Genomic DNA, 23762 nt, shown 5'->3' on the forward strand with positions numbered 1-23762 from the left:
CCTGAACTTGTTTTTACTTGAGTCCTCGCTGAAGGGACTATTGATTGGTGACAGCATAATTACAGGTCATAAAACAAATTGAAATATTTCATCAGAATGAGATGCATCTCATTAGAAAATACACATTCCACGCTGCTGTCAGTTTTTGGCTGACACGCAGGATGTAATACGATGATGTGATCCTTCAGGTTACGGAGACCTCTTTTAACCCGTGTACGATTACAAAACACATTTCTTCATATCCCTGGTTTAACGTCATTGCAAAACAGATGCTAACTTCAGCCCTACTGTAATTCAGCAGACACCCACCTCTCTAACTCTCTACACACAGTCCACATATTCACACAAAGCGCACACACAGATAAAATAAATAAAAACTGTGTGTGTGTGTGTGTGTGTGTGTGTGTGTGTGTGTGTGTGTGTGTGTGTGTGTGTGTGTGTGTGTGTGTGTGTGTGTGTGCGTTTGAGAGGAAGAGAGAGCGGGAGAAAGAGAGTATGTGCTTTCTGTACATAAAACACATTTTGTGGTGAAAAACATGGAAATAATTTGTCGTTTTTATCCTATTGTTTACTGTATATATATGCCAGGTCAGTGTCCTTGTGGGTTTTGGTTCTTTTGCTGTTGTCGGTTTTAAGGACCTAACAGAAATCATTTGGCGAAGGGATATGGAACTGTAATGAGGTCAAGACCTGCCTGGAACTACTTTAGCCGTGCTTTACCCTGAAAATAATTGCACTCCTAAGAACATCCATCAACCAGTCAGATTCAAGCATTCAACACCCCCGTAATATATTCCAGCTTTGAAAAGTTATTTTATAATAACTATATTTTATAATTATATATTTTATAATCGTCTTTTTTGGTAAATAACATTTTCCTTTTTAATGAATGATGTATATATCCATTCTACATACATATACATCCAATTCTAAGACTAGCATAAAATAAAAGTAAATGAAAATGAAATGAAAATAAAATGAAATAAAACAATATATTTTATATTATTTAATAATTGTCTTTTTTGTAAATAACTTTTAATAACGTTCCATACAAAGACAAAATGAAATAAAATAATTATTATATATAATATTTAGTAATAACTTAAATATATTTTCTAAAGAAACCAGGAAATATTGGCAGATCCAGTACTAATCTGGAATTATGCAATCAGGCAATTATATATTATAATTATACATTAAAATATATTAATCCTTGTTCACGTACCTCATTAAACTTCTACTGAGGTACTTTATTTAAACTTCTACTGTAGTAGACTACATAGTTCTGGTCTATTCATCATGAAATGCAACAAAACCCTGGATGGATCTGGCTACACCTCTCAGACTGCAACGCCTCCATTTGCCATGTAGGCTGCTGAGTAGTTATGCAGATTGGCTCAAGTACCATCTGCTTAACCAAACATATTGATATGAGGAGAAGAATTTCCATTCCTCCTCTCCCTCCCTCTGCTTCTTTGTATTTTTTTTTTAATAAACACAGCTCTCAAAACAAAATCTGGAAGCGGTGGTCATGGTCACGATGGGGTCTATAATGCATTAGGTCTTTTAGCACACCAAATCTGCTGAAACACGAATGAAAAATGAGTCTGACACTGGCATCTTTTTTGCTACTTTCATATGACTAGAGACAACAGATGAAAGAAGAGTGTCCTGATGGCCAGCAACCATCACTAATGCGCCCAGTGCTGCCGGTCTGCCTTTGAACATTACGGGCAAACGTCTATCATAAAGACAATTTAAATATTCACCAACTGACCCATCACAGTGTCAGATGTTCATTCTGAATTCTGATGACTCTTAAATTGTCTTGCCATTATTTAAATTTATCTCCAGTTGACATACTCAACCAGTTGCATTAGAAATCGGCCAAAACAAAAGTTTCGTTTCTGCTTGTCTCTCGCTATTTAAAAGCACAAAAGAGAGGCCACGGCAAAAAGTAACTCGCACACCTCCCATTGTTTGTCTTCGAATTTCCAATTAGCATGTTAATTAGAATCAGTGTGTCCGTGAAGCGTCTGTCTTCATCATTCGCATTAGGAGCCGAAAGGATGTGCCACTCATTTCCTTATATCTACACCATCATAGCCACGGCAAAATAAGCTGTCCATCACAGCGCTTGTGAAATCGCCTTCCAAGCAGTTTTACTTTGTGAATATAAGACTTACGTTTTAGGAACCCTTTTGTGTTTCCCCGCAGCTTTAATCGCACTTTTCAGACACGTCTCGTGCTTCTGCAAAGCCATTGAGGTTTCTTGCGCTCGCACACAAATATTCCCAAAATGACAAAGCTTCCCCTGTGGAAACCAGACTCGGTACTTGATTTCAATTTACACTTCATTATGACATCACATAACATAAAGAGTCCGACACCATCTGAAGCCTTTTCTGCCATAAAGCTGAATATAAATGGCAGTCATGCCTGTCCATTCTTTATTGTGGCCAATTGTTGCTTTGGTTCGTGCTCATAAAAACAGCTTCTAAAGCATATTTAGGTTGTGTTCAAAATTATACAGTATATATCATAATAAAAGACCTAGTGTCCTGAAAGTGCAGCCAATTATGTGTGACCGTCGAGTGATCTAGGAGGAGTGTGACGGGATTTGACATGATGAAAGCTAGCACTGCTCACTAAAAGTCAAAAACAATTCCATTTTCAAAGACACGCTGATGGAATTCCTTCTCTTATATGGCTTAGCTTCCAGGGGCAACTAGATTACAGAGGTCTGAAAAGCTATACTCCTTCTCAGTGTACAATCTCTTAGCTTTGATTGCTTCCCAACACTCCTACAGCCCCATCTAGTAACCATCCAGCCAGTAATATTTAGCTAATATCTAAAAAGCTAATGTAAACAAGGTTGAGGCCTAGCCAGGCTTACCTGCTGGAAAGGAAGTCAAGTTTCCATCTGCAAAGAATCACGTCAACAATCTAGTAGAATCCTAAGCCCTCCAGTGTATAGTTGTCATTTCCTTTTGTAAGTATTTTTCTAGATGTTATCCATGTTGTATGTCTCAATGACATGCAAGCAAACAACCAAATAAAGGATTTCAAGAAAAAAAAAAGGTATTCACTTCCTTCCTGTCACATGAGGCTGTCAACTTCCTACCCCTATACTTCCAGGAAGCATGGCGAAGGCAAACCCTCCCAAAGAAAGGTCATTTTCATGTTACTAATAAGTATTTTTTGTTGACATATATATATATACATAACCATGAAGGTCTCTAGAATCATCCAAACAAAACATAGTTGCCGGTGGGCAAATGCTTTGTAAGTATATATCATGGTAAAATTGGGTGAAAGTTGGATAATCATAATATAACATTATTGAAAAACAGTACAAAAATGCCTAAACTTTGACAAAAAGTAACTTTTATTGTTATAATTGTGATTTCAATACATGTAGATATGAATACAACTGGAAAAACTTGTGAAATTATGTCTTTCAGTTAGTCAAATAGCAAATAGCAAATAGTGGAGCTCTGCAGCCATCTACTGGTTAAAGTGATAAATTGTTACTTTTAAAACTGCATTTTCCAAAAGATGGGCAAAAATAACACTAAACCATGTCAAATTATCCATGCTATCCCCATGAGAAATGTGGGTCAAAAAGACCCCGGACAGCGCACAAGGGATAAGACAAATGGATTTGTTGTTTGTTGTGTTTTCATATTCAAGAGATTATAAGCTAGATGCATCTTTTTTGGGTTCGCATCAAATGTTCTTCGACTTTTATACATAATACATTTGTTTATGAATAAAGATTGATCTGTTGAAAGCAGTTATTTTGAGATAGATGCCAAATGTTCTCCTCCTATTCATATTTGATATTGAGGGGGTGCATACAACATATTTGCCCATCGGCAACTATAGTTGACACACATTCAAATACGATTTTCAAGAAAAAAAGAAAGAAAAAAAAAACCTGGGCAAAATAAATGCAGAACATTTTCACATAGGACACTATTAACACGACTATATGCATGCAACCATTCAGAAAAATCTGGGCACAAATGGGTTAACAGTAGGGCTATGCTAATGTTAATCCATGGTTTGACCCCTGTTTTTGGTGAGTATTGTTCAATTTACATACCTCATCTTTAAACCTTGAGGTAAAAATTATACTGCCCCTAGTGTCAGATAAGTAGAATGTCAAGACCAAGTCAAATTATCTTAACCCTACATATTGTACACAGCAGTGGTGTAAAGTATTTGAGTAAATGTAAGTAGTTTCGGTACTTAAAGATCTGTTTAGCTTCTTTGTATATTAGCACCTTTTACTCTCGACTTGACTGCATTTTTGATGCCAAATATATGTGATGAGTAAAGCAATCACTTTTCACATTTTGCATGGCACCTAACTTCTTCTGCAACAGTTAATTTCTGCTGCAAAAGAAGTGATATCGCCATCTACCGGGCATTGAAGGTACTACATCTTGTCTGTTTTGCCTTTATTTGCCTGTTGTGTCGACCTCGATTTATTCCAATATTGAGGAGTTCAGTTTTATCATAATTGCTCTCTTATAATCTCGTTCACTCGGCTGTACGTCATTGCTTATTTTGCACGAGTGCCCACTACTGGCGGAAACTGCAATGGGCTGAACTGGAACGTCCTAAGCCCTTGAACACTTGGAATCAGCTATGGAGTTGATTTATTTAAAAAAAAAAAATTCTCCTTTAAGAATTTGTTTAATGCAGCATCCAAAAGTTTATAGGTGTGTTTGGGTTGTTTTTAATAAAAAAAATATATAATTAATATATCATAGAGTTGTTTGTTGTGGTGGTGATTAGACGAGATTTGTGGTGACGTCACAATCGTACTGAATTGTGGGCCATATAGGTGCCTGAAGCGTACATATGAAGTAGACTCGCTCCCTCGGTCAAAATCAAGGGAACGAGGGTCTGTCCAATATAAACTTCCCTCGTCCACTTCACGAAGTGGAACGCACTTCAAAATGGCGGCAGGAATTCCCCCAAGGGGAAGTGCTTAGGGAAGCTCACAAGTGCGTGTCTAAAAGTGGACTGGAACGCAGCCTATGTGTTCAGTCTACAGGAGTGTAGTGTTTCTTTACAAAGTGACATCGCCAACTACTGGCCTGGCATAAATAAAGTTTTTTGCCGTTTTCACGGATCAGTTAGCCTGGGAAAACCCAGACAACTTCCGGCAAATTTAGATTTGCTCTGCAAGTAGTCTGGCAAAGAGCTCATTCAAGCCCATTTCTAATCCGTCGAAATCGCTGCACCAATCAGAAACGTTGGGGCGGGCTTTACACAATGACGATCGCTCTGATTGGTTTTAGGTCTATCCAATTGCACCCAGAGGCATTTGAGCGACGTCCGTTCAACTTTTAAATGCATTATTATATTCAAATTGCAAACACGAGGACAGTCTCCATGAAAGACCCACTGGCAGATAAACGTGCTACTACATTTCTCTCCGAAACGGTAGGAAATTAAATTAGATTTAATAGAGGATTTTAACTGTAACAAGATGATTGACAGGGCAGTTTACGTTACAGGATGCACGCGACAGATCCATCCGATAAAGATGACGAAGTAGTATGTCCCAAAGATTGCCTACTTTTTTGCTACACATTCAAAAGTAAAATACCTTTTCTTCCCAAAAAGAGTACATACTTTTATGGCGTAGTGTATTGGGACGCAGCATATGGCTTTACACGATGACGATCTCTGATTGGTTTTAGGTCTATCCAATTGCGCCCAGAGGCATTTGAGCGACGTCCATTGGTGACGCCCCTTTGGAAATTAGTTATTAATGAAGCTTTGCCAGACCATAACTCAGTTACTACTGAGAATGATCTGGTTTTAACCAGGCTACGGATCAGTGTGAACAGGGATCATTTTGACAACATTATCGTCTGTGCACGAAAAACGCAAAGAAAAAACTTTTCCATTTATCGTACATCTTTGTCATGTAAATGTACTCCCAAGCTGCATTCACACTACCAGCGAATTTATATTTATGATGTTAATAAATGACATTCATGGATGTTATTCCATGTTGTAGACAACAAATCAGTTTCCTTGCCATTACAAACAAACATTTCGGAAGGAAAAGACTAAAATACAGTAAATGGAATCAATACATAAAATGCTTAATATTAAAAATGAACGAGAAACAGTGAGTGCTCTTTGCTCCACTGACTTCACTTCTATTAGTTGTTGCTCCCGAAATTAGCTCTTCATTTTAATAAAGTTAAAGATATCCCAACTTTGTCGAGTGGCTGGACACGACTACATCCTGCCGTCAACGGTCAGGAACGGTCAACACCAGGAAAAGGTGCCTTGAAGGAGACAGCGAGTCCATATGTGTGCGAAAATGAGGACACCTAGGGACTGTAAAGGAAAGCAAAATTTCCTTCAAAGGACTCCCTGATCTGGTTTTAACTCTGTAAGTTGTTTCCTGAGTAGACTTATGACCATATGACCCCCATCATATCCCAAGAGCCCCTGGGCCGACCCCTTTCCTAACGCGCTGCCTCTCTAGCCTTTAATTTATTGGCTGTCTCTCATCCTCTCATTCCACCTGTTTTTTCGCTCCTGCCCGAGAAAGTTTCTATTCCTCACATGATTTACTTCCCGCTAACACCGAGGTCAAATTCCTCTCGGCGGAAAGCGTGAGAGAGAGTCCAACTATTAAAAACTGCTCTCGATATTTTATTGAAAAAAAAAGGGATTTTTGAAGTCGATATATCAGTCTGTCACTACGTCTATGTCATCAACACCAGGAAATTGCACAGAGCACATTGTGTTTTAAAAGAATATGCTGGTGATTACAATTTTCCCAGTTGACTTGGTAAATGCAATTTTATTGAAAAGGCAGCTTGAATTCAATTGTAGAAAACTGGATTGGTTCCACAGATGTTGTGAGGTTCAGACTTCCTCAGTAAGTGGCTCTGAGCTCTGACCTTGTGGAGCGTACAGTAATTGAGATTCACAGCTCATTGTTAGCTAATTAAAGACACCTCAAACCTCCTGGAGCCCAGAGAGAGAGAGAGAGAGAGAGAGAGAGAGAGAGAGAGATTGAGAGAGAAAGAGCAGCAGACATGAACAGTGACCTCTAAATGAGAGACGGTGCATCTGGGTCCTTATTTTAATTAGCAGCTGGCCAATCACACAAGTCTTTATTATTCTAATGCTCATTGTCTATGTTTAAGTCAAGACCACGCGTCGCACACACCTGCTCGAGCACACAGACACAATTATGGAAAGAATTACAAATTTACATGTAGTCAATATGACAATCGCGCAAGGTTACATACAGTACAGGGATGTTTCTTTAACTATGGGCACTTTTGGCAAATACATATTTTTGTCCTCAATAAAATGTTCACAAATGATATTTCACTTGATTTACCTTCTATGCTTTCTTCACATATCATGTTTCATATTTAATGTCAAACTCACTGACAAAGTTGTTTTCATAGTTAATTTTTAATTGTTGGTCAAAATGACTTTCAAGCTGAAGGACAGTCAAAATTTGAGAACAAATTAGTTTTCAAACAAATTAGAAACGTAATTTTATATATATATATATATATTTATTTATTAAGTATAGTATATATCACATGATCCTTCAGAAATCATTCTGATAAGCTGATTTGCTGCTCAAGAAACATTTCTTATTATCAATGTTGAAAACAGTTGTTGACTTGGAATTAAGCTTTTATCCCTGTTGTTGAATCACGGGACCGAACACCAGTTATTATGTCAAGAGATCTCTCATTTATTATTAATTGTCAAGACATAGGAGAGAAAGACAATTTACTAGAGAGATAATGTCTTCATGCCTAGCTTTCTCTGAGCCCGTACACAAAGGTTGGGCGTTAATATGCTGACCAAAGGAACTTACATTATCCTTACAAGGTAGAAAAGCATGTTGTTCATGTTTAAAATAGATGTATACATTATGATACACAGTTCTTTCTTATAGAGAATACTTGAGTCATCATATTCATAGCCTCTCATAGGAGAACATATGCTACATTGCATGTCTCTGATATGTAATCCTCGCACACGTTTTCATGCTCACTCTGATTCATGCACTTCAAATTTCACAAAATACATAATACAACTGATTATGAATACTAATAAAGAATAATAATACTGAAAAATAATATTAAACAATAAAACTGTAGTCTTCACTTGTGCTGCTTAATACTTTTGTGGAAACCGTGATAGTTTTTTTTTCTTAGATGAATAAAAGGTTCGAAAGAATAGCATTTATTTGAAATAGACATATTTTGTAATAAAATGCAATAAAGTCTTTAAACAATAGAGACAGATTGGAAATTAGAGGAAGATTGCAACTACGAGCTTGTAAACCAAACAGCTCAAGTGTGTCAGCACACACATCACATTTTCTAACATACAAAATGTATTTTCAAATTGAGAGCAAGCAAACAGGTATAAGTGAAAGTGTAAAAAAGTGCCTGCTTCATACTGTACACATCCGTAGCTGGAAGGACTAGGTAATGCAAGAACATTATTTAGGCGACCTTGAGAGAGTCATTCGAATAGACATACAGTAAGATTTAATTATTATATTATTATATTCATCCTTTATTCTTCTGCTTCACTCTCCTTAGCAAACACATTCCCGTGAGCTTTCACAAGCATAAGCGTGTTCGTTTCTTCACTTAGTGAGATAATATTGTTCCTCAACAATCACTGAAATGATGTTTTCATACAACAGCCACCAAGGGAAATAAAATCCACCTAACTTTAGACAGAACATTCTAGCAGAAGGACCAAATATTCACTCTGTTGTCTCAACAAGACCTGACAGCGAGGACACAATGTTTATTTTATTTATCATGTCCACTCAACTTTCCCAGAGCACCTCGTCCTCTTTTCCCTTTGTGTTTGTCCTCTTGCAAAACACAAGCCAGAATTGTGTTTGTTTGTGTTCATCTGGTTAACAGTGCATTTGAGTTTACTTACAGGTTATGACAGCAGCCTGCCCAGCTGCTGAGTGTGGCTGGCGTTATCGCTTTTAAAGGTGAGCTGTGCTCATGCATGTAATTGCAGCATAGAGCATGTGAGGCTAAATGGAGGGTTTATGAGCGAGCATCATTAGACCGCACATCAGACACCACTTCCTGAACCCTGATAGGTAATGGAAGGATGCTCATTTTATTTTCAAAAGCTTTCTGCTGTAGCGTAGGCATTAGTAAAAGAGAGTAGCATTATAAAGTAGAAAACAACACTGTGGTAAATCAAAATGAAAATGGGCCGAGGATAGATCCCTGAGGAATGCCACTGATAAATTTCACACATCTCTGAGGTTTTCTTTTATAACACCATCCAGTGTTTCATTTTCAGCAGGTTTCTACCACTGTTCTCGAAGATCTTTATATCTTCACCAAAAATGATGCAGCAGTCATGTACAATTCCCAAACAGACCACTAGGGGCTGTGTCTTAATTTCATATATCAGTATGGGAGCGTGTGTGTGTGTGTAATAAAATATCAAATGTAAAAAAATATATATATGTGTATGGAAACCATCATACATTTTTTTTTCAGCATTCTTTGACAAACAGATACATTTACAATGCTTCATGGGATAAGTACTTAATTCACTTTTAAGTAAGACACTAGTTCACTGTTTACTGATAAAACACTTTTTCATTTTTTTTTTCATTGTTTTGTTTTTTACTTTTCAAATACTCTTTCAAATATTTTTTTAGTGCAAATTAAAGTTTGAAATATGGTTGATCTTGGAGTTGGTTGAAATCCCTAAAGAGAAAATTAATTATCTTGACCTGTGCCACATGTTACAAAGGTAAATATCTAATTATGTTACATATTGTTAAAATAAAACTTGTTTTATGCTTCACCTTTTCCAAATCTGAACTTATGTGCAGGGGTGCGTTTCCCGAAAGCATCGTTAGCCAACTATGGTCGCAAGTTCCCTCGTTACCAATAGAGTTCAATGGACATTGCGATGAACTTGCGACCATAGTTGGCCAACGATGCTTTCGGGAAACGCACCCCAGGATAGTGGACACAAATAAAGCATTTAGTGAAAAACTTTCCAAAAGTACCAAGCTGTTTTCTGTCTTCTTGAAATGCGGACACCAGATGCTTGTTTTTCAGAAACATAAGGATGTTGCTAAAAAAAAACCAACTCATTGACCTTCTTGCTTGTTAAAATAACAAATTATACTCTAAGTAAACTAAGTAGAACTAAATAAAACTGTCGATAAAACTCCTCAGCTCATCTCCAGCGCGCACCTGTGAATGAACGAGCACCTGACTCTGCTTTCACACCATCGTAGTTCACAGAGAGAAGAGGTCAAGAAACAGATGGTCGCAAGCGTGAAACCACATGGAACCCCAATGTTGAAACTCAAACAACTCAAACCACATTGGGCCACATAGACAGTAACCAGCACATGATTTATGAAGCCTCCGGATCAACACAAGGCCGGTAACACTGACCAGAGAACATTTGGTCCATGCACACATTTATAACAGAAACAATATGTAATGCTGAAAATATCTGATTTAACTTAGATTTTAAAGAGACTGCATTAAGGCAAAAGTCTTGATTTTGTTATAGGCTCTACTAGAATAGGTTTTCATGCTTGAATGTTAAAAAAAAAACATTATTTTTTCACATTTTGTACATTATTGAAGCAGCTTCCCAGTCTGTCAGTAACGCTCTGTTTAGTTCCTGTCTCTATGAAGCTCCTCCTTCTGAAATGCACAAAGTGCTTTGATTGGTCGGCTGGACCAGTGTGTTGTGATTGGTCAACTGTTTCCAGCATTTTTCAGAAATGTCACGCCCCTATCCATAACCGCGAGTTTACTAACACACTACTAACTCAACTCAACCAGGCCTCGCCCCTTTATTCTGTATATGCCTTGGACGGGGATTATTTAAATGATGTATAATGAGACGTGTTCGTTCCCGGAAGAAAAATCAAGACTACAATTGAGGCGTTTCAGGGAGTTCAGAAACAGTACCTACTATATAGAGAACAACTCGCTTTGGAGTGACTTTGTAACTTTACAGACCTATTTTGTGCTCAAATAGCAACATTATACACACTAAAGGAAGTTGAAAATGTAAAAGCATAATAGGTCCTCTTTAATACCAAAATGCATTCTGCCAGGATATCTCCAGAAGAGGCTGGGATTCAGATCAGCAATCACCAAGAAGACTCTCTGGCAGTCAATCAACTTCACCACAAAGAGTCTACTGACAATCTCAAGAGTTGATAGTGTTCTGATGATAAGTACAGGCCTTCCATCCTCTGCACTTGCATCTAAACATCACTAATGGACATCTTAAGTGTACATGCTTTTACTGAGCTCTCACACGCTGCTCATCACTGATCACTCAGAAGAGCAGGAGGAAAATTGTATACAGCAAACCGCTCTGTTTGCTTCTGTACTGTCAACCAGTCATAATGAAACATTCAGTGAAGAGTTTAATACCTCATTTGTAAAGCTGAATACAGTCAGTGAATTACCATTTAAAACACATTTTACTTCCACAATAGGACATTTCTGATTGAAACAGCATATTCAGAGAAAAATCTAGTGGAATAAAATTGGGGTACATTTTGAAAGAAATTTATTCTTTTATTAAGCAAGGGTGCATTAAATTGATCAAAACTGACAGAAGAAACATTTAAAATGTTACAAAAGATTTATATTTTATGCTGTTCTTATCGGCGTCCACAAAAGTATTAAGCAGCACAACAGTTTACAACACTGATAATGATAATAAATGTTTCTTGAGCATCAAACCATCATATTAGAATGATTTCTGAAGACTGAGTAATGATGCTGAAAATTCAGCTTTGCATTACAGGAAAACAGTTTTAAATTGTAATAATATTTCACAATATTTTTGATCAAATAAATGCAGCCTTGGTGAGCATAAAATATTTCTCTCAAAAACATACTTTTTAGAGACAATAATGCCAGTTATTTCCGTAACGTTTACTCTTCCAATGAAAATAGCTCCAAACAAAGCCAAAGTTACTGCACTGAAGTAAGAAATATGCACGCTTTTGGAATAGCAATTAAATTATAGGAGATATCACTTAAATAAACCTCTATTATATCCATCATAAATTCAGGGATTTTAAAATGTATTAAAAACCCTATATTGCTGATCAAAACTCCACCGAAGACATTCAACAGATGCAGAGAAAACCACTGCGCTACAAGACTAACAAAACAAAAAGAGGCCACAGGAATGCTCCAAAATGTGTGGGACTCAATATACACTCATGTACTGAAAAACATACTGTATGTGAGAAGGAAGAAAAGGAAGTGATTAAGAGCAGGGCGGTTACTTACGAGACCTGTCCCCTTTCCATCTCCACCCACCCTTGTTTCTCCCCGGCTTGTCCCCATCCCAGCACAGCCCGAGTGCCGTCCAGACCCCCAGCAGCAGGAGGCTGATGGGTAACACCAGCCCTGTCCTCATCCCAGTACGTCTCCAGAGAGAAAGATCCACACGCGGCTTCACATCACATCCAGATAAGCCTCCAGCCTAGACGCTCCCAAAACCCTTCAGAGGTGTCGCTACAAACTGCACACTGTTACTTTACCGCCAGAAGAAGATGAGTATCTCAGGTTCAGCAGTGCAATATTGATCTTTTCATCCCACCCAGTCACTCCAGAATATTTACTACCACACCAGCTCTCTAGACGCTCTCTAGCTTCAGTTCAAATCCAATTTGGACACAGAGGACTTGTGTGAAAATGAGAGTTGTCGTTGACAACAGCATGGCCAGGTGTCAGAGAGATATCGGCACACCGCTACTCCTCCGGAGAGCAGCGGTGGTCCCCCTTACAACCTCCCTTCCTCTCCTCTCCTCATCCCAGGCACCAGGGACAAGCTTCTGTTGATATGAAGAAACAGCAGATAAATCAAAAGTGGATGGCTGAGTCCTGCAGCCACAGCAACAGAGAGAGAGAGAGAGAGAGAGAGAGAGAGAGAGAGAGAGAGAGAGAGAGAGAGAGAGATGTGTGTGTGTGTATGAGAGAGAAAGTCAATTCAAGCTAACAAGTGGCAAACGTTCCATTAAGGCAGCTCTTGTCAGTCGAGTTACAGCTCCTCTGAAGTGAGACACTCGTACAGTAAAGCTCCTTACTGTCCTCCTGGGAAGCTCCTACTTAGAAATCAGAACTGCAATGTGATTTTACTCGCAATTTTTTCACTTCCTAACAACAAAAAGTTTAAGCCAGTGAGATTTCATGCTTTTGAAAGTCCCACCATAGCTATATTTATTTGATCAAAAATACAATAAAAACAGTAATATTGTGAAACATTGTTACAATTTGAAATAACTGTTTTCTAAGTCCCCCTGTGGAGAAAATCAAGTTTTTAATGTTGTTTATATGTCTATGTGGTGTTTTAATTATGCTTTAAGACAAACAATGTGCAAATTCATAAGTCAATATCATCGTTGAGTATTTTCTCCTTAAAACTGCTGTGAACCAATTAAGACAGTCTCAAAAACGTGGTTTGAAATCGCCCTTGTTTCCTACAGTCACAAACATGTAACCAATCCCGTCAACATGTGAGCGGGGCTGTTTGATAACGCAGTCAACCCAAAGGCTAATCATATCAATTACCGTCCAACGCTGTAAAGAGCGATACATAAAACACATCACCATTCTGATATATCAACTTGTTAGCCTGACGTCGTCATACTCAGATTCTAGTCAGAATGTGAGTCTGATACTGCTCCATTGGGCTGTGATTATGGGGCGTGTTTCAACCGAACCAGGAAAGAAAATGCCTCTGCACTCAATTGGATAGACCTACAACCAATCAGAGCAACGGAATAAGTGACGTATGTTTTTCATTCATCTTTCCAATCGACAAATGCCTTGATTGCGGTTCTCTATTCCTCTTTTAAAATTAATGTCGATATCTTTTATAACAGACGCGATGGCGGAATATACACATGATGTTTAAACAAAGTTCGGGAGGAGCACGTTCAATCAAACAACTATCATGTCTACCCTATCAGCATGTCTACCCTATCAGCATGCCTACCGAATAGCGAGCCCGGAGCCTCTCCTCGGACAGCACGCCAAATACGCATTTATTTTATCTGACTTATTTGTAAGTGTGAACTCGTGAAATCTCAATTTTCCAGCGGCAGTCATCTTTGTTGTAAACAAATTCAACCCAAGCGCTCTTTGGTGACGTGGTTGATTACATTACTGTTGATCATCTGTCCATCATCGTATAAAGCCCGTCCTGACAATTTGACTGGTCCGAACAGCTCTGGTTCGAGCATAATTGCTCCGCAACGGATCAAGTCCAGACCGAACTTCCCGACCTAAAAATAATGTGGGCGGGGCTAAGTTCGGCTGGCATCCAGGCTATCAACTTGTAGATGAGCCTGTATTATTTCTGGTTCACACATATATGGCTGAATTAAACCAGTATTTCCACTTGCCATTGTGCAGCGTTTACTATGGTAAAATTCAGTGAGTGAGTGGAGGCTCATTTGCATATTCATGGATTTGCATATACTAAAATGGTGTAGAGCTACATTTAAGCTATTTTAAGGTATGAAGAAATTTTCACAGGAAAAAAATTGCTTAAATATGTCATTTTGATTATCAAAGATGAGTTTTAAGGGACACAATTATTGACCGCAGAGGGACTTTAATAGTAGTTAAAAAAATTATTATTATTATTTTTTTTTTTTACTTTCTATTCATAAATCCTAAAAAAATTCAAATCTATCTTGGTTTCCACATCTATATGATCTTAAGGATCATGTGACACTAAAAGCTGGAGTAATGATGCTGAAAAATCATCTTTGCCATCGCAGGAATATTGCAGGAATGCGAAAACAGGACAGATTCGTATGTGTGTGTTTCGGTGAGTTTTAAATTATAGAGTGGTGTTTTTAAGTCTCTTCCATATACAGATGCAGGCATACGCACACTGTTCGAATGAAAAAGTTCTGCTCATAGCTCACGCCTTACAGGGTTTTATCCAGAAATCATTTTTGGTTCTCATAACCAGTTCTGGGAATATTAGTTAACCACTGGAGAATGTTCTGCATACATTCTTATTACGTTGTCATGCAAAAAAATGTAAATAAATCCCTGCTATTCCCTGATCCCCGGTACACATGTTCCCAAATATAACCAAACAGGAATCATATACTGACGTTATTCTGTGCTTTCTGGATAAACACTAAACCACATGCTATTATCTGCTTGGAAAAGTGTGATAAAAATCAATGCATTTGAATTTCCGCTCGTTACTTTGATCAACTGAAATGAATGGAGATGGACATCAACACCTTTAGATGGTGCTTGTTGATGCTCTAAGCCCTTTCTTCATTTATTGATAGATTGAAAATATGTGGAAAGAGTAAAAGAGCTTGCATTAGCGGTTGATGAAGCCCTGCTTTGATGAAACTTTAATGATTACTCCTACCATGTAATTACTTTTATGAGGAAGCCAAGGACCCTGCGGCCTACTTTGTTACCATAGATGCTACATTACCATTATAATGCCATTTGCAAGTAATAAAGCAATTTCACGAACACACCAGTCTATGATGAGGGTGAAAAGAGAAACACTTTTTTAAAAATCCAATGTTCAATATATATATATATATATATATATATATATATATATGAAGGAAATTAGTCATCCCTTTAAACAAGGTGATCTGAAGTGAATGAATTCATAAATTGTATTTCAACCATGAACAACTGTTCAGTGTTTTTGGCAGGACATCACCTACTTTGGATGTAAAATGTGTCTTGTAGGACCAAAAAAAGCCTGGAAGCAATAAGTAAAACAGCACTGGGCTGTGGCCTCCCTACAAAAGCTGTTGAGTTATTCTTCAGTTGACCTTGTCCACAATTGTGATTTAGAGTCACTCATTTGCCAACACACTCACACTCACAAAAAGAGCAAATGGAACTCCAGCGTCTCCACCCTGCCTTCAACCTCTTCCTCTGCTTGTACAATCCATCATATGAGCTGTAAAAAAAACATATATATGGCCTCACCAAACATGCATTAACCTAAACTCTGTGATCATTTTACAGACAACACTTCTAACAAGAGAGCAAAAAAATTGTGTGTGGGGTGTGTATATATATATGGTTTGTTTGAGCAGCGCCCTCTACTGGACAGGGGTAAATTTGCATTTCCTTCAGCCTGAGGCTTATTTATTTCTCTTTTGGTGTGAAAAGGGCCTTTATATATAAAAATATGCCAAAATATACATTTTTTCTAACAACCAAGCCCAGCCCAGGTGAAAGAGACTGTATTATGTCCTTTTAGTGGAGCGGCTAAGTGATATAATCGTTCAGTTTATGATACAAGCGTGAAAATTGGCATGAGCAGTCTCCATGGGTCACTTGACAAGAAAATTGTCCGAGCCACTTGAAATTTCAATATTTTTAATTTTTCAAGATGGCCGACACCTTAGTGGAGCAGTTAAGTGATATAGTGGTTTATTTGGTGATACAAGCATGAAAATTGGCATGAGTAGTCTCTGATGGTCACTAGACAATAAGCCACCCACAGCTACTTGAAATTTCAAGATGGCGGCCATTTTTCAAGATGGCTGACACCTTAGTGAAGCAGTTAAGTGATATAGTGGTTTATTTGGTGATACAAACATGAAAATTGGCATGAGCAGTCTTTGATGGTCACTAGACAATAAGCCACCCACAGCTACTTGAAATTTCAAGATGGCGGCCATTTTTCAAGATGGCCACCACCTTAGTGGAGCAATTAGGCTCATGGCAATTTTCATGATTGTATCACCAACTAAATGATTTCTTATTGTCAGGTGACCCACAGAGACTGCTCATGCAAATTTTCATGCTTGTATCACCAAATAAACCACTACTTCACTTAACTACTCCACTAAGGTGTCGGCCATCTTGAAAAATGGCCGCCATCTTGAAATTTCAAGTGGCTTGGACAATTTTCTTGTCAAGTGACCCATGGAGACTGCTCATGCCAATTTTCACGCTTGTATCATAAACTGAACGATTCTGCCAAACATAAGCACTTAGCCGCTCCACTATTTTACAAAGTCTTTTTTTGTTTTTGCGCTCTACTAGAATAGGTTTTCATGCCCGAATTATCAAAAAACACATAATTGTTTTGCATATTTGACAGTGTTGCAGCACCTCTCTTCCCAGTCTGTCAGTAACGCTCTGTTCAGTTGCAGTCTCAATGAAGCTCCTCCTTCTGAAAAGCACAATGTGCTCTGATTGGTCAGCTGGACCAGTGTGTTGTGATTGGTCAACAGCTTTGAGCGTGTTTCAGAAATGTAACACCCCCAACCATAACTGTGAGTTTCAACAAACTACTAACTCAACTCAACCAGGCCTCGCCCCTTTATTCTGCGAATGCCTTGAGCAGGAATTATTAAAATGAGGAATATTGAGACGTGTTCGTTCCCAGAAGAAAACTCAAGACTACAATTGAGGCGTTTCAGGGAGTTCAGAAACAGCGTGCACTGATATAGAGAACAACTCGCTTTGGAGAGACGTTTGCTTTGTAACTTAACAGACCTATTTCATGCTCAAACAGCAATATTACACACTAAAGAAAGTTGTAAATGTTAAAAACATTATAGGCCCTCTTTAAATAACGAAAGAATAGATCCCATTGTCTTTAATATGCAAATATGAAAATGTGACTGAATTAGTATACAGTGAAATTTTAGAGTTACAGAAGATTCTCTCATTTTCAAAATCAGAAATTACGCAGGTACCATGTGTATAAAAGTTGTGAATTAAATAACCAGGGAAATGTTACTAGTTTGTGTGTTAAATGTTAAAGTGTTTGACAGGAGAGGGCCTGCCATCACAACCGATATGCCCCGGGGAGCCCACACTACACTTGCTCTGTTCCCCCCAATCAATCAACTGTACCCTCCCCTGAAACAGATCCAGAGAGCCCGAATCAATTCACAGCTGATGTGGGCTGAAGGTTAATGCATGCAAGACCAGGCAAACAGCAGCCATTACTCATGAGGTGAGCGGGGTAATCATGAGGCTTGTTAGATTATCACAAGCTGCTTTATAGTTTGCCCTACACAACGCCTTTCTTCTTCATTTAGAGACAAAGAGACGGGTCACCTTTTTCTTTTCATACAATCTGTAAAAGTAGAAGGTATATGAACACGAAGACCTGGACTCCAGGCATCATAGTTTGAGTATTTACATGGTTCATTTCTATTTTCAGAACAACTTTTTGTAATAGATAGTATGTGACGATGTATTAGAATGACAATAAAATCTACTTTGTATGGTAAGAACTTTTCTCACAGAAAAGCACAGAAAAACAAAACACAAGTAATTTAATTTAAGGTGTTATTGTTAACTAAAACAAAAATGATAAAATATAATTGAAATGAAGCTAAAATTGAACAAATAAATAATAATAAAAAACATCAGATGAAAAACTTAATATTAAACTGAAATAAGTACTAAAATTACTTAAACTAAAATAGAAATAAAAAAATAAAGCTAAATAGAAACTAGATTAGAAAATTACAAACAGCACATAACAAAATTACTGAAATAACATACTTATATAAATAAATAATAAAAATAAAAAATAAGCAAATTCATATCTGTCCAGTAGAGGGCGCCACTCAACTGTTTTGGATCACAGAAGAATCCTTCAGGAGAACCTCTTACTCGCAATTGTGATGTTTATCTAATGTCATTTTGCTTATTAGTATGGTTGAATGTGATCATATTATGTCAGCATTGAAGACATTGGTTAATAAAGTGAGATTAAATACATAAAGTATATTTCTGTAATTTAATATTTAATTATTGCAGGTTTCTGTAATATTATGGGTTTTCATTGCACTTATTTGATTCATTCTAAGGAATACTGAATCTCTTTTTGTGCAAGTGAGTAAATGAGTAAATGCATGTTCAAATTTAGTCTAGATCTACAATAATGTTCACACACAGCACACACAACGTCTCTGCACTCACTCACGGTTTCTCTACAATAATGTTCACACACAGCACACACAACGTCTCTGCACTCACTCACGGTTTCTCTCAACATGGGCACAGGAGAGCTGTCAGTCAATACATAGGAAAACAAAGTAACTTGCATTACTTATTTGAAAAATATATTTTGTAGTAAAATTAAAAGTAATGCATTACTTTACTGGTTACTTTTTTAAAAAGTAATCTGATTACTTAAAGGGATGGTTCGGAGTAAAATCAACTTAGGGTCCTTTGCACCATGACCTCGAGCCAAACATCCTTATGCATCCTTATACACTACATCCTTATGCATCGCTTTCTGTCAAGACTTTTACATGCTTTTCTCAACTCAGTGAAGTGACGTCGACGTCCGGGTTAGCGGTAGCATGAGCCGTCAGGCAAGTGTAATTTAAATAAACTCCTGATGTACTTACAAACTTTCAAATGCCTCGTTTTATGAGTACAGAACCTATTTGCACTACTGTAGAAGTTTGGTACCATTCTGGGCGTTATTAGTGGGGTAATTTACGAGATACAGCCTAGGATCCATTAGCGCCTGCAGTAAGCCATTCGGCTGATATCTCTAAATAAGCTCATACTTTAATAATGTTCGACCAAGGGAAAAAAAGCTTCTGGGGGGGTGTTTGGCTCAAGGTCATGGTGCAAAGGACCCTAGGCTGATTTTACTCCAAACCATCCCTTTAACTCAAGTTACTTGAAATTCGTTACCCCAAATACTGGCCATAGCAAACCTTTCTACTCGGAATGTCTAGATCAGGGGTGTCCAAACTCGGTCCAACCACTGTCCTGCAGAGTTTAACTCCAGGTTGCCTCAACACACCTGCCTGGAAGTAAAAGTCAGTTCTAGTAAGAGCTTGGTTTGCTGGTTCAGGTGTGTTTAATTGGGGTTTGAGCTGAACTCTGCAGGACAGTGACCATCCAGAAGCAGGACTAGACCCCCCTGGTTTAGGCTAAAACACCTCAACCATAAACAAAGTAGGATCGTTCCTTCAGAGGTTTGAAAAAGGAGATTGTGAAGCACGGCGGGTTTGAGACTGATGACTCGCTGTGAATGAAGTGATGAGGAAGAAGAAGTGTAAAACTGATGAATACTGCCTCACCCGCTGTCTCGTAATAGAGCCAGAGCTTGACGAGAGACTGCGCTGTGCACACGCGGGCAGATTTATACTGCCTTCTCTGCATGAGCGGACGAAGAACGGATAGTTAGCATCTCTCTTTACTGCTCTGTACTGGGTAAGAGTAATTACAGCTGGAAGACGTATCTGCATCTACAGGAAGCTAAACAGATTTACTGCTAATACTCTCTCTCTTCTCCTCTGTGAATATATTCTGTGAGATTGTGTTTACTTGCTAAAACTAGTCACAGTAATAAAGAAAAAAAAACATTTATCATAAATTATTCCAATTTGATATAAGGTTGTAATGCTTTTTTGTCCTGTCTCAGTTTAAATTGCTTTGTGCGCAATTTAATTTGACCAGCCGAAAGGCGATGTTTCAAAATTTGTATTTAATTTTCATATTCACATTTTTACCACATGAAAAAAACTACATTATAAACAAAACAAAATCTACTATTAGGACATTAAAATGTTGCCATTTTTATCAGGACAATTAAAAGCTAACCAGCAGAGGGCAGCGCTGAGACATAGTGAGCAGAAAACCTCAAAATAAGAGTCCACAAACTTTCTTCTTAAGTATTACTTTTTTGCACACATTATGGATTTCTGCACCGCACCAAAGGACCCCTGACACCTGTGTGATGTAGGATGCATTGCTAAAAAGAGCCCGTTTTTGAGGAGACTCAAAATCTGCATTGTAGTTTTACATGAGAGTGAGACTATTCAAAAAAGAATAATTAACTTATTTTAACAGATTTATATCAATATATCCACTGTCGCAGAGAGCAGGAGATATCTCTTTTAACTCTCTGAATCTTTAGATATGGCTGGGCAAAAAAACACTTCAGTGAACCTTTTGCTCCCAGTCGAGCCTTTCAATTGCAAATGGCTCTTCAAAAAGCTCTCTTTGAATGAAAATGCCTTGGGTTCGTCAAAGAATCATGCTCTCCAAGGCATTTTCAATGACTCCGTGTTCTCTGAAAAACTTTTCAGTCAATCATACAGGGTCAATGAAGTTCTTCAGCGCTACTTTTCCTCCCGTCTACCATTTGCAGTTGCCAGTCGCCTTTGGACCAGTAGATGGCAGCATCTCATTGGGAGTCAATATCTCAACAAAGACTATCATGAGAATTAATCTGCAGAGATTCTGATAATAATCAGGAAAATATGTAAAATATAACATTGTAAAATATGACCAATATGCTTCAATCTCATTAACAAAAAAGTAGCATGTTTTTAGACATGGTTCAATTGTAATACAGTGTCTTTTGGACATGGACAATGATACCAATATATTTTTGTGAAGTTCCTTTGAGAGTACTGTGTAAATACCACAGTACATAAGTATAGTAATGATTAAGAACTACCAAGATAACATATTACCTTCTGATACAATCACTAGTGCTGCAAAATAACTATTTGTCTTACATTTTAAAATATAGCTGACATATACCGGTATTTCCTAGAAACAAAATCCAAACAACTGAATCTCTCACTTAAAGGGATAGTTCACCCAAAAATGAAAATTCTGTCATTTAGTGTTTACCCCCATGTTGTTCCAAACCTGTATGAGTTTCTTTGTCCTGTTGAACACAAAAGAAGATATAGGCTATGAAGAATGTTGGTAACCAGACAGTTGATGGCACCCATTGACTTCCATAGTATGTTTCTCCTACCTTAAGGTGCCGTCAGCTGTCTGGTTACCAACATTCTTCAAAATATCTTCTTTTGTGTTCAACAGAAGAAAGAAACTCATACAGATTTGGAACAACATGAGGGTGACTAAATGACAAAATTTTCCTTTTTGGTTGAACTATCCCTTTTAGCCACAGGACACAATAAGCAGACAGCAGCAGTTCCTTAACTCGACCAACAGAGGGCAGCGCTGCCTCACATTGATTCACCAGACGGCTGACTCCCGACAGACGACCCGAGCCTTACCTCAACCTTAAACAAGCAATCATAGAGTTTCATTGGGACTAATTACCGACGTTCTTCAAAAAGCAAAATGTGAATGATTGATGCGGTTTGTTTTCAAATTAACATCCAAAATGGCTCCTTTAGCGCATGGAGCGACTAATTGGGCTAAGTAAACAGAAACACACATACATCCATAATGCAAATACCCCGGGTGAGCTGGAATACATAACACCGACGCTGTCTGGCGACGACCTCACTTTCATTAATAAGCTCGTAAGCCCTCGGAGAGGAGCAGAGGAATCATTTATGGGTGGATCAATGGGGCGCTACGGTGAGGGTGAGATCTTTATACCGCGGGACTGGCTTAGTTCAACCGCTGTGAATAAAAGTTCAGGATAAAAAGTTGATCCTTGGGAATCGTATTTACCCAATGGTATATTTCTCATTACATTTTATCGAAGAGTTTCACATACACCCCATGAACACAACAAAAGTTTCGCTACATTTACGAGTTATTTGTCCATTAACCCCTAAATAACATAATTTAAATGATGTCATTATTTTCTCACTCTTATGTTGTTCTAAGATAGCACAGGTAGCCTACGTCTGTAAGATGTCTGCTAAAGATCTGCTAATCTGGAAAGCATCTGCTGTGTAAAAACATCTGATAAATGTCTTAGAAAAAGCAGTCTTAAACATCTTAAAGACATCTTCTAAATGTCTATATGACATCTAACTTGCAGATGAGCAAACACTCTAAAAAATACATCTTGCAGACATCAAATAGACGTATCTGAGATGTACTTGTGCTATCAGACTTCATGCAGAATACAAAAAGATATTCTGAAAAAAAATGGGAATCAAACAACATTGAAGCTCATTGACTTCCATTGTACTGTATGGACAAAAACAATTAGATAAAATTCTCAAACGATCTTATTTTATGTTTCACAGGGGTAAAAAAGCAAGTCATGCAGATTTTTGCTTGAATTATCCCTTTAACAAGACATGAACAAAGTGAATGGGGTCCAAAAACTAGGAAAAAACAACTTATGCATAATATGACACCTACATCTAATATGTGGAATAAATGTATGTATTTACATATACATATCAGATGTAAGTGTCCACTAAATATTTATCACAATACATCTGAAATACTACAATACAACAGTGAAAAAACAAAAAACAAATGGACAATTACATTATATCATGTGATCCTAAAATTAAGTTATCTATAACAACAATAAACCCACACTGATCCAAATAAAATAAATTTGGGCTTGTATAATCGCAAACCATGAATATACATGCTCTGACTGTGCAGTGCAAGACAGCAGCTATTTTTTACTTATAGCTCATTTGAAGGATTATAGGGGCGTAGAGATGGATCGACGGCCGGGTGAGCGAGACATCCCAACAGTGTCCTGAGACGTGTGCTGGCGGCTCCCTCTCAGTGGCAGTATGCAAATCCGCTGCTAAATTTCATTTTTCTAATCCCCTTAATCAGAAGCAGGGGAATAGGAGCCAGCTGCGAGGAACCTGTGTTAAGATGTAATTAAGCATCTGATTGAATTTCACCACATACCCAAAGAGGGTCCGTGCCAGGGCGGGGAACGGCCCCGTGAGCGGGGTATTCATGAGAGCATCAGGAGAAGGGTGGAGGGGGCGGTTTTTA

The sequence above is a fragment of the Scardinius erythrophthalmus genome (assembly GCF_964197995.2).
Source record: "Scardinius erythrophthalmus genome assembly, chromosome: 7".
NCBI lineage: Eukaryota > Metazoa > Chordata > Actinopteri > Cypriniformes > Leuciscidae > Scardinius > Scardinius erythrophthalmus.